The sequence below is a fragment of the Vitis riparia genome, chromosome 2 (assembly GCF_004353265.1).
Source record: "Vitis riparia cultivar Riparia Gloire de Montpellier isolate 1030 chromosome 2, EGFV_Vit.rip_1.0, whole genome shotgun sequence".
Lineage (NCBI taxonomy): Eukaryota > Viridiplantae > Streptophyta > Magnoliopsida > Vitales > Vitaceae > Vitis > Vitis riparia.
This window is the reverse complement of record NC_048432.1, coordinates 4,436,136-4,449,813: the sequence shown is the minus strand read 5'-3', so window position 1 is coordinate 4,449,813 and position 13,678 is coordinate 4,436,136. Positions and strand designations below refer to the sequence as shown.

At 28.3% G+C, this 13,678-nt stretch overlaps 1 pseudogene; it reads right to left on the bottom strand.

Moving 5' to 3' along the window:
• Window positions 1–8,130: 8,130 nt before the first annotated feature.
• On the bottom strand, window positions 8,131–10,482 carry LOC117906688 (annotated as a pseudogene).
• Window positions 10,483–13,678: the final 3,196 nt, after the last annotated feature.

Genomic DNA, 13,678 nt, shown 5'->3' with positions numbered 1-13,678 from the left:
TGAAACTTCTCAAAAGTTAATTTATGGAAATTTAGATAACTTAATAAAAAATATATTTTTTTAAGTGTTTTTGGAAAAGAATGCAAAATTGTGAGGTAGGGTGTAAACAACTTAAAGATAGAGATTCTGTAAGGCATTAAGATTGCACACTTGTTTAGTGTGCAATCCTAATCTTGCACATCGCTTAAGTGCGTAAACCCAACAATGCGAATCAAGTTGAACAGAACTGAATAAGAAGCGTACCTAACCAAATAAGTCAATAAAGCGTGCAACTTCAATGCACAATTTTCTTAAGTCTTTAGTGCGCAACTGCTCAAGGCATCACTGAGCAAATTGGAGAGGCTTCCCTTGGCTATCACAAGAATACCTAATGATCAATCCCCATTGTGCAACCTTTCAAAAGTTACATCAATTTCGGTGTTGTTCTCATTCTCTTTGGAAGAGAGAGCATGGAAAACCACCTAATATAAATAAAAGAAAGTTTAAAAAAGAATTTGAAATCCCAAAGGACAGCAACCAATTCCTTAGATAAATAATAATGAAAAATAATCTCATGAAAATTTATTTTTTTAAGAAAATCCAAAATTACCATTTTGAAAAATATTTCAAAATATTTTCAAATATTTCCTTGAATTTCCTAACACATGTCATATATTAAACATAAGCATAAAAGGAAATAAAAGGGAATCCCATGACTTTAGGGATCCTATTGCTAATTTGGTAACCCAATATTTGGATTATATCCAAATTCATGACAAATTAACTTGCAACAAAAATTAGGGTTAGTGAGTGATTACAAGAACCCTAATCTATTACAAAGATCTCATAAAAGCCTTTTTAGTTGTTGCCCATTTAGTGCTCAAGCGCCCTAAATTTTTCAAGGGTGTTGTTGGATGCACTTCTAGCATGTAGGACATATTGCTCAATCAATCGAGCCGCTAGATGCATTTCTTGATCAATTGGATGCAACTTTTAGTGCTTAAAGTCACCGCTCGATTGGTTGAGGTGCTTGAGTGCTAATCTTGTTGCTTGAGTGCTCCTCCAAAATTCCAAAACCTGAGAGTTGTTCTTTGCACTTTTGTTGGTTGTTATTCTCTAAAATTCTCGATTTTTTAGACAAGGATTGTGCATAATCGCCTTGTGATTGTCCGGATTGCTTCCATCCATGGTTTACAAAGAATGGTAAAAAGTAGTTTTTTTTTTATTAAAAAAAAAAAACATATACTCCAAAGATTTGGAGTTTATGAACCAATCTATGAACAAAAGTGGATTTTTATAAGAGAACAAAAATCCCATGCCTCTTATGAGGGTTACAACCCATTTAAGACAAGTAAACAACAATCTATAAATTGTTACAACCCCAATAACAAATAATCACAATTATGACGATAATATTATAAGTAAATTATAATATAAAATGCACATTATTTGTCCTTGGGGCCATAGGATAACTAGAATACCCTATAAAACCATGGTTAGCACAACCTAGAAAGGTTCTAACATGCTTTTTCTAACCTAAAGGCTCCATACTAGTTGTAGGGATACCCTGAATCTTCCATTCCCTATCTTAGGATTAGGTTAGCTACATACAAATCTTCTTATGGCTTTCTAAACCCTATGCACAATAGAAAAATTGCATTTTAAAACTTAAATAGGATTTAGATTGTGCAACAAAAAACAATACCTGAGATTTGGACATTCCTAAATTTGTTCCCCGTGGTGAAGATGAGGATCGTTGTCATAAGAAGTCTCATAGACCCAAGATCTTTTGCTGATGACTTTTCCTTTATCTAATCACACTTTCGATGGAGAGGAAAAAATGGTAGAGACTTTGACTATCTTTCTCTTTGAAGGTGGAAGACAACTATATTGAAAAGTTGTGAAAACCCTAACCTCTAAGGGGGCATTTATAAGGTTTTTCATTGGATTTAAGTGACTTGAACCCATTAAGGGTTTGGGTCATTTAATCTAACCCAAAACAAATCATAATTGATTATTTTACCCAATAGGACCTACTAACTAATTAATTAACCTAATCTAGAGACTTTGTTTACTTATCTTTGTGCAACCTTACATAGTTACCAATGTCCTTATACATAAAAGTGAACTTAAAGCCAATCCAACCCTTATAGACTATACTATCAAGATATATGAGCTCGAGTGAGGACTATTGGAACCTATAGAACAATATTGACTCCCTTAGAATCCAATTTTGAAGTTTATTTAAAATCCTATTACAAAGAATCAACTACACTCCAATATCCTATGTAAATAATAACGAGGTACTATGTGCTTAACTCCATGATTTATTATCTATAACGTTCAATCTCCTCATGAACTTATGTTCATAGTCTAATATGGTGAAAGCTATCAACTTTTCAAGCCTACCTCTACTATCCTTGAGTTACAGATCCTCCTATTGTGTGTTCAATTAACATGTTTTAACTTTCAAAATGTTTATGTCAAGTTCTACTCATGGAACTAGTATGACCATAGTTTACATAAACACACCTTCTTAGATCATTCAAGGGAACACTTTGTCTCAATTTTATGAGATACCATTATGATTCTATTGAGAAAACCTATTACTACTAGTTTCTATCAATAGTGACCCAATTCATAAGAATATATATGATTAACTTACAATCTCACTTATAGGTCAAAGTTACTGCTAACTTTAGTGCAAGTTCAATATTCTCTCAAAGTTTATCCCAGTAGGTTGCAAGAAATTTAAGGCTATAGTTCATTCTAAAGTTCAAGGGGAAAAATTAAGAAGAAAAATTAGAAAATTAGAAATAAATATTATATGAAATTGGCTTTCATATGCATGTCCTCAAAAAATTTAAGGAAAAAAAATTTAAATTCTTTAATAATTTATATTCCTTAAATTTTCATCGCTCATTTTTAGGAAAATGGGAACAAAAATATTTTAATAATTTCTCTTTTCCTTTCTTTATGCTATGTTTTGTTTAAAAATTTTTGAAGAAAAATGTGAGGAAAAAATAAAGAGAAAGAGAAAAAAAGGAAGGAAAAAGTAATAAAAATAATAATAAATTTAAAAATTTTATACTACTCCAAACCCATTTCCTATATTTTAAATCATTTGAGAAAAATTCTTTAAGATCCTTGAGTGATAGATAAAATCTTTTTAATACATTGATTAATAATGATTTTATATCCTGTAATATATAAATCCACTCATTTTCTCAATTTTTAAAAATAAAATTGAATAAAAAATTTGTTAACATCAACAATAAAATAATAAATTTTAAAAATTAAGAATACAATTAAACCCAAGATACTTAAAAATTAAATATAATTAAAACCAAAAAAACCTAGAAATTAATAAATAAAATAAAATAAAATATTGACTCCCATTATATTTTCAACTCTTTATCGAATTTATATTTTCAATTAGTGTGATTTAGCGAAGTGAAAGTTACTATTTGAATTTTATATTTTTAGCTTTAAAGTTTTGGGAGAATTGTGTTTTGAGATGAGATGAGCCTCAAAATTGACCAAAGATCCATATATCAGGCACATTTAAGCCCAAGACCCAAATAAAGTGTAAAAATTAAGTTGAAGGATGTTATATTTCATTAATCCCTAAAATACCCTTAACCCTTACATAGACACATAGTGAGTGTGAATTTCATTTTTTTTTTTTTGTGTTTTTTTTCCAATTTCTATTCCCTATTAAGTATTACTCATTTCTAACTTTTTGTTTTTTTTTTTTTCTAATCTATATTTCTATTTTATGTCAAATAAAAAGCAATAATGTTTTTTTTTTTTTCATTTTTAAAGATATTGAATCTTTTTACTTTTATTATAAGCAAAAATAAAATTTTTGGGATTTTTCACCCAAATATTTTTTTATCTTCTTGTATTTATCTTTTAGTTTAATTTTCATTTTTTTATTTTAAATTTATATTACCCTTTAATTTATATTTTTCTCTTATTTTTAATTATTTTTTATATTTTCCATATAAACCATATTTTAAAGAATTTAAAAATTCACTCTTATTATATATATATATATATATATATATATATATCCTTTTAGATTTTTAATTTTTAATGTTTTTATTTTAAAATTTTTAAAAAGATAAATTTATTGAAAAAATAACTAAAATATGAAGTTCTAATATTATATTAATAATTTTTCTTATCTAGATAAACTAAAAGTATTTTGACTCACAACAAGAAAATTTTCTATACAATTTTTTTAGTGAAAATTTAGAAATTAAATTTCAAATAAAATATGTTATATAAAATTTTATCTAAAAATGATTGAAAATGGTATTTAATTTTTTTTATTGACTTTCAAACGTATTTAATTTTTTTCTTGAAAGGTAATAGAACATGTTTGCAAAAAAAAATTAGTTTTTCATTTTTTAAATAAATGAGTATAAATATATTAAAAGAATTAAAGATAATCTTAGCAAAAAATTTGATAAATATGATTATAATTTTAAATATAGATTTATTTGGATAAATTTCACAAAAAAAATTGTGAAAAGAAAGAACATTGCTAAAACTACAAAAACAAAATATGCAATTACAAATTTTGATGATGAAATTTAAAAATAAAATTCAAAACAATTCTTGAGTGAGAGAATTTGAGTGGGGAAAAATCTTTTAGTGGAAAAAAATGGGAAAGTTTTTCAAAATCATTTGAAATCCTTAACAAAAAGTAGTCTTGTACACTCTTGTACAATTAATAAATTTGTCTTGTACAGCTAATGTAATACCCTTATACAATAACTCAAATTCCATACATCGTCTCATGAATATTTGACAATAGGTCGATTAACCATGTTTGCATTGGTTTGGTTTTAAAAAAGAAGAAAAATTGTTGTATAATTTTGTTCTATAATCATTATAAGTGAGGTACCTATTCAAATGACCATATACAAGTTAGATAAAGTGCATGAGATGAATGTATGCTTAACCAATGTGTGTAAGGAATATCATCTATCCTTAGTTAGGGGAAATAAACAAACAAGTTTTTCAGAATCACTTAAAATCCTTCACAAATGATAGTCTTGTACATCCTTATATAGTTAGTATATTTGTTATGTACACTTAGTGTAAATACCTTATAGAGTGACCTAAATTCCATGAACCCCTTACTCAATGTGTAACCATAGGTAGGTTAACCATGTTTTCATTGGTTTGGTTAAAAAAATAGTGGAAGATGGAAAAACAAAATTTTCTCTCAAACATCATTAGTGGGATAAGTATTTGAATTGTTATGTGCGAGTAAAAAAAAATACATAAGATGAGTGTGTGATAGAGCGTGTACCTTGAGAGTGTGTAATCCTTAGACGACAAGACAAAAAAAAAAAAGAGTTGTCCAAAATTTATTGAAATCTTTCACAAATGATAGCCTTGTATACCCTTTGTATAGTTAGAACATTTGTCTTGTACAATTAGAACATTTCCCTTGTCCAATTGAACATTTACCTTGTATAGTTAGTATAACACCCTTATACAATGATACAAATTTCATCCATATACATACATTATATGCCCACATATGATGTGTGAACCATATTTCCAATGGTTTGATTTAGAAAATGATATAAAACGTAAAAACAAATTTTTTTCCCAAACATCATTATTAGGGTAAGTATTTGAATTGTCATATGCGACTTAAATAAAGTACATGAAATGAAAGAATTTGTGGTAGGAGAACATATAATCCTTAGATGACAAGGAAAAAAAAGTTGTTCAAAATGTATAGTCTTGTACACCCCTTGTACAATTAGTGTAATAGTTTTGTATAATGGTATAAATTTCATACATATGCATAAATTATGTCCACATGAGTGTGTAAACTATGTTCCCAATAGTTTGACATTTAAAATAATTAAAACAAATAAAACATTATTTTATTTTATTTTCAATGCAAAATGTAATTAAAAATAAGATAAAGAAACTTCTTAAAAACTATTATTTAAGCCAAATTTATTTATTTATTTCCTTTTATTTTTGGAAATAAAGAAAAAAGAATAAAAAATTTATTTAACCATAAGAAATATAAATATAACATCGGTTAGAAAATACCAAAATATTTATTTATTTCATTTTATTTTTGAAATTAAAGAAAAAAATAATAAAAAATTTATTTAACAGTAAAAAAAATATTAATATAAGATATGTTAAAAAATAGAAATAACCCCAAATTTATTTACTTATTTCATTTTTATTTATTTAAATTATAAAGTAATTTATTTTAATAGATCAAAAATGTGCACAATTGATCTTTTACTTTGTTAATTATGGATATATTAAAATTTTCTATTAGACAAAAAATAAATAAAAAATTAAAATTAAAAAGAGTAATAAATATATATAATTTAGTTATTTAATTATTTTTCATGTAAAAGATAATCACAAAAAAATACATAATTGACTAATTCCTTTGCTTAATTGTAAACATACTATATTTCTATTATATTTTATTATTAAAATAACTAATGGAAAAAAATAAAAATGGATAATCAATGAATGGAATTTAATTATTTTATTATTTTCATATAAAAAATAGTACTAAACAAGGTTTTCAATTTTTATTTTTAAAAATAGTTTTCATTTTTTAATTAAATGTGTTTTTAAAAAAGAAAATATAAAAAATATAAATTATATTACCATTTTTTTTAGAAAGTATTTTTTAAAATAGTTTTTCAATGTAATTTTTCTTTATTTATAATTTGAAATAGAAAATAATGTTGATTTTCAATTATTTATATATATAAAAAAAAACGATGAAAAATCCAAATGGTTAAAATATAATTATTATGGTTGCATGAATATTGGTGCAATAAAGACCAAAAAAATTTATGTGAAAGGTCAATGGGTATTTTGATCCATCACTATTTTATATCCTTAAAATCAATTAGAAGTAATATATGAAAATTTGAAGGGTATATTGGTCTCTTAATATCTTATATCATTTCCATCAATTATGTAAGTTATACGGACTAAAGCTTAATTTTTTAGCCTAGTTAGACCCAAAACACAATTGTCTTTAAAAAGATTTTTTATTTTTTATTTTTAAAAGCTATAAATCCTATTGTATTCATTGAGATCTGTTGACTTTGTATACCATTCCGTTGTAAATAAACGATCTTATCATAAATCCATTGTGGTCTTGAAATTATATAATAATGGAAACAGCAACCCTAGTCGCCATCTCTATATCTGGTTTACTTGTAAGTTTTACTGGGTACGCCTTATATACCGCCTTTGGGCAGCCCTCTCAACAACTAAGAGATCCATTTGAGGAACACGGGGACTAGTTGAAGTAATGAGCCTCCCCATATTTTTTTTATTTTATTGATTTCAAATTCAATTCTTATGAAAAAAAGAAATTATTAATTGATATTATTGACTTGACAAGTAAAAAGTCATTTTATGAAATAATTATTTGACTTGTGAAAAAGTGCACATATTTTAAAATATTTTTAAAAGGATGAATATAAAATTAATTTATAAAAGTTGAGATTTCTTTTTTATATTTTTTCAAATTAATGAGTAAAAGCCTGACTTTTCCTTATTTTTAAATTAATTAATCTTCACATTTATATGAAATACTTCAAAATAAGTAAAATAAATTTAAACATATAAAAATAATTTATTAACATTAAATTTATTATTATTATTATTATTATTATTATTATTATTATTTTTGTATTTTGTCTTTTTATTTTATTTTCTTAATATTATAAAAGTTTGTCTGTGTAACAATTTGAGATTCTGAAACTTAAAGGCAAAGGCAATTACCAGTATTATGTAATAATAAATAAGTCTTAATATGAATTTTTTATCTTTTAGTAATATTTTTCATGAATTTTTTAATAAAAATTTCAAATACTAATATTTTGGGAAAAAATAATTTTCATTATTTTTGCACTCATAATCTCTGCAAATGCCGCCTCCTTTCCAGCTCAAGTGAGTCCAAGCCTTCAGTGTAAAACCCCACCTTCCAGGATGACATCATTTCCTAACCAAGATAATCAAACTTCTGCGCGTGGCATGAACCATGCCCACCACCTGTTTGACCGAATTCCCCACCCAGTCATAACCCTAAAAAATTGCAGAGATTTTCAAAGGGCAACTGATTTCAATAGAAAAATATATGTGTGACATAGAATAAACGAAGAAATTAGAGTATGTCAGACCTAATTCCCACGTTCATAATCATTCACGAAATATATACAATTCAGCAAAGAGGATGTTTAGGAACACTTTGGAAAGGCCCGCCCATAAAATAGATAGACCACTACTTACAAAGATCACAACTTACAAGGATATCAGCAAACAGTTCGTGGTCAAATAACTTTTGTTGCACAGCAGGCTACTGTTGTGAACTTCTCCCAGTTGATGAACAATACCAATACCAGGAGTCAGGACTCAAGTTCTGAAATGAAACAAATAGAAAGGAATCAATTTCCCAAAATGAGATGTAAGCGAACATTAATAACAAACACAAGCTGTTTCTGGTACAAGAGCTTGAGCATTCTCATTATTCTACAAATCTATGAATTTGTTGCCTTATTCTCGTCAAGGTTACCAGAATTGCATGCCTGATGTGTTACCAGAAACTCAAGTCCTGAAACTAGCCATCAACAAATAATGAACAGAGAGAAATAGAAATATCTTTGCTGAAACCTAACCTTTTCTGAGCCATTTGTAAGCACTACAGGAGCAATCATGCAGAAGTCTATATTCCTTCTTGCAGACAAGAAAAATAGGCTGGAAAAATTCCAATTCTCATAAGTGGGGAATAGATGCCAGTTCAGCAAAATCTCGCTAGCATTGTAAAAAATCATTGGATGATCTAACCAGTAACCGCCCCTTTCCCTTGGCTCGGCCAGAGTCCTTCAGAGCACATCTTCATTTTGCTATCCACAAACTTCTACTTTTTTCCCAGCAATAAATCTGGCAAGGGGATTAAATCTCCTAAATTCCAACATAGCATTAATTATGCAAGTATCAATCTCTTCCCGGAGGCCTATGAACTACAAACACTCATCAAGAGATCATTCAGTATGCGGCTTAGTCCCCAGATCTACCCTTGCCCTTTTGCTAACATCTCCTCCTCATATTCCGAGCCACATCCAGCATATCTTTCTGCACCCTTGTTCTTCCATCTTCTAAACTTAAAAACAGGTCGAAGTAGAAATCCCCACCCCCCAAACTTCTTCATAAGCATCACGTAAGTGTCCATCCTACCTAGGCCCCCCACACTATTGATCATCCTATCAAACATCCGAAAAATCTGTTTAGGCTTCTCAAGACACCCGAAAAAGCAATGATAAGTCATCACATTTGGGGCACAATCCTTCTCACGCATTTGATCGAGCACTCCATAGGCTTCTCTAATTCTCCCATGTTCACACAAAAGCGTGATAATTGTATCGTATGTCACAACATTGGGCTCACAACCCAACTCTTTCATCTCGCGAAACACCCGAATTGAAAAATTGACACCCTCTGAAAGACCAATGGCACGAATGACCGCGTTATATGCCACAACATCCAACCTAATTCCCTACTTCTTCATCTCCTTATACAACTTCGCAGCCCTCCATGGCCTCCCACCCTCGCATTGTATATCCATATATATCGAATAAGAACATAGACTTTTACACCCGCCTCTCCAATCCATCTCTTCCCAAAACTCCCGACACTTCTTCCACTACCCCATTTTGAACCACCCACGAAGAATCATGTCATAAAATTTCACATCATCGTTAAAAACCAAGTCTTTGCTCTCTCTTATGAACAATTCTTCAGCTTCTATCACATGCTTATACTCACAAAGCGCGTCAATCAAATTCGAATACCGAGTTTCATCCTTGAAATTAAACTCCTCAGTTCTATCATAAGCATTCATCGCTTCTTCAACTAGATGCGCCGATGCATAGTGCTTGAACACGATGCAAAAAGTGGCATGGTTGGGGTACGCAACTGGGTCTTGCTTTCATGCGTTGGATCAAAACCCATACGAGATAGAATTCGAAAAACTTGCTCAGAATGTCAATCATGCGGTTGTATGAGGTATCAGTGGGGTGATTCGAACCCAATTGAAGAACTCGAGTGCGCGTTTCCAATCATTAGCGTAGCAGGAGAGGGTTTGGCGCAATGGGGAGATTATAGGGTTTGATTGAGGCTCCGGATCAATCGGTTTGAAGGATTTTGTGGAAAAGGATTGAGTGACTGAATAAAGAAGGGTTTGAAAGCATCGAAACGAGTAGCGGTGTCGAGGAGAAATCAAAGATAATGACTTTGCAGTGTGATTCTCTTCATGTATAGTGTCTTCGACACAGCTCAGCAGCAAACAGCTCCTGATTTTTAACAAATGTACACTAATTTTTATTTAGGAAAAATGGAAGTGGATGAAAACAATGAATATTTCCATAATTTAGGACCATTGATATTTTATTAGGTTATGATGTTTTACCCAAATCCCATAGAATTTAAAATACCCAAACAACTCCTTAATTCATGATAAACTCCGAAGAAAAAAAAAAAAATCAAAATACTTATATCTTGTTATGTTGACTCGATTTTATGATATTGATAATATTGTATCATATTTAAATTTATATGATATTGAGCTTTGGTCCTCTCCCAAAGTCAATTTTGGATTTTTTTTTTCCTTTCTTAACTTTCTTAAATAGGTTTTGTTTTGGAGTCGATTTAATATTTCCCCATTTTGTTTATATATATAAAATAAAATAAAAATAATTTAATTTAAGTAATTTCCCTTTATTCGAAATAAAATATAAGTTTACTTCTCATAAAAACAAATAAAATAATTATTGATGATTTTTATGAAAAAGAAAATTGATTATTTTAAGAAGAAACTCATGTTCCATCATGTATTTTATCATTAAAAATATTTTTTCAATCTTAAGTTTTTAATTTGACTTAATATAAGTTATTAAAGGTTATTTATGCAACAATTTTTATGTTTGATCAGTGGTTGATTGAATCGATTGACCGATTGATCAATAGCTCCACTAACTAACTAGGAGGATTTTTACTTAAGTGACTAGCGGCAATGATTTAGGGTTAGCTTCAACTAATCAAAGTTTTTGGCTCTAATGGTTACCTATTATACCTTTTAAATCTCCAATGGCTCCTATACTTCATTTATTATGGAGGGAAGTTATTCTAAATCTTTATTCATTCATTTACTAAGCCTTTATAAAACTGTTTTGAATGCAAACTAATCTTAAACTTGCATATTTTTCTAGTACACCATATCAATGCTTATTTACCTTGTAATCTTGAGCTTTATCTTATAAACTAGAACTTATTTTGAAAAATCCAGTTATTGCAATCTTAAAAGAGTTTGTATCAAATGCGAGGTATTACTTGACAGGTTGTCTCCATCATGTGACTTTACTTACTTAAGGGATTATTCAAGAATGAGACATCCTGTGAGTGTATTATTGAAGATCTTTTGGAATTGAGAATAAAAATGAACGAGTTTAAGGTTTTGATTGAAATTCTTGAAAGACAGTAAAACCTCAGGCTTGAGATTGAAGTGAAAGGAAAGTGGACAAAGGCTAGGTTGTGTCAAGCAACCATACATCATGTTTGCATCTCTCTATGCTTATTTATTTATTTATTAATTACTTGCAATTATTGTTATTGTATTTGTAGTATTTTTTGTGGGCATTTGTGTTTAATCTTTATTGAAATTTCAAAAAGAAACCAACACATAATTCATTCACACACCCCCTCCCCTTCTCCCACTTGAGTGTTTACTTGATAATTGGTTCAATCTTATCTAAACCATGATGTTAGCATATGACATCATTAATATTAAATTTATATATAATTGTCAATTAAAAATATAATGCAAGACATAAAAAATAATAAAATTGATTATATATACATATATAATGCGAGACATAAATTGAATATCATTTTTATAGGTGAAAACACTTGTCTAATTATTTTCTAACTTTCAAAATATCAATAAAAATAACTAAATATATCTATAAAAGATGAGTTTTTTGATAATTTTGGTAACTTCTCCTTTATTTGTTAATTTTTTCCCAAAATTTTATTGAAACTTCCAATTTTCACATATGAAATAGATACAAAATGATATTATTTATGACCAAAATTGTTAACATAAGGTTCTCCTAATCAAGTTTGATAATTACAAAACAAAGTTAAGTTTACTACATTTTAATTCAAGTGAAAATTTCAGGGTTAAATGAAAAATTTTAAAGAAAGCTCAAACAACTATGGAAGAAAGTCAATGATAGTTGTGTTTGTTTTAGGATTGGAAGCATTCAATTCATTTCTTATTTGCTCATTATGAAGGAAAAGACTTCAAGTTGTTTGTACATTTAAAGAGATTACAAAGGTCTATTGGAACCTAGTAATCCAAGTGTAAGAAAGTTGAAGATTTTGGCTATCAAAGTCTTAGTGATAGTGGAACTTTCACTCAATTAGAAACTTAAGGATAGTGGATGTAGGGGGATGAATTGTCAAACCATTATAAAAAGGGTATGCACATTTCTTCTCACTATTGTTTGTCCTTTTGCTTTAATATAATATTTTTGCAAAGTTTTTATCACCCAATTTATCCCCTTCTTGGGTGATTTTCTTAAATTAATTAGCCATTTTTCACAAAAAAAAGAAAAAGAAATTGAAGGTAGAAATAAATAAATAAATAAGTGGACCAATTTCTAAGTAATACTATTTTAATCTATTTTTCAGTCTAAGCATCAAGTTGATCAATTCAGAGTTAGGTTAAGCTTTAATGGGGCAAAATTTGATGGAATCGAAAATGTTGACTTCTTATGATGGTTCAACTAACCAATCTAATTCAAATTTTAAAATATTGATTGGATGATTATTGAAGGTATTTCAAATATTTTAGTGAATATTATGATTGTCACTTTAAAATATTACTTTGATTATTATAACTTTAGCCACAATATATATAGTTAAGTAAAAGTATATTTTCAGTGACAATATTTACTACTACTATTTCAAATTATAATTAACACAAAATGTCAAGACCCAAATATCGGATGACCTAAGATTCTATCCATGACCCTAGGTCAAAGGTTTGACTCTTAAGGTTATTCCTAATCCAAGCTAACAGTTAACCTAAATGCTTTGTTTTTTTTTTTTTGAAATAAATCACAGTTCAAATTTAAATAAAATTTCTTTGAACTAAAAAATAATTTCACTAACTTATAAGTATCATTAAAGTCCAATTTGAGAAAAAAATCAACAAAGTCTCTACCCCAAGTCTAAAAAAAAATTTCTACAATTAAGTCACAACCATCCAAAATAAAATCAAATTATATAAACTAAAATTAATTAATCAACTGATACAAGTTCAAAAATATTAAACAAAACAAATATTAGAAATTCTAGGCAGCTCTTGAACTTTCTAGGGCATTCTGAAACCCTCTTTAGTCCACTTGTGGGTCCTCAGGTATGACATTCGCATCTAAAAACTTTTGAAGGAAGGGGTGAACATTTCCATGTTGCTCAATAGGGTGCTTTATATCCAAAAAGGTTAATAGGTAAACACTAAGGTTCAAGAATATTAAAATAAACACATAAACATTAAAATAACATTCAAACATTAAATAAACATTCAACCTTACACCAAACATGTTATTTTATC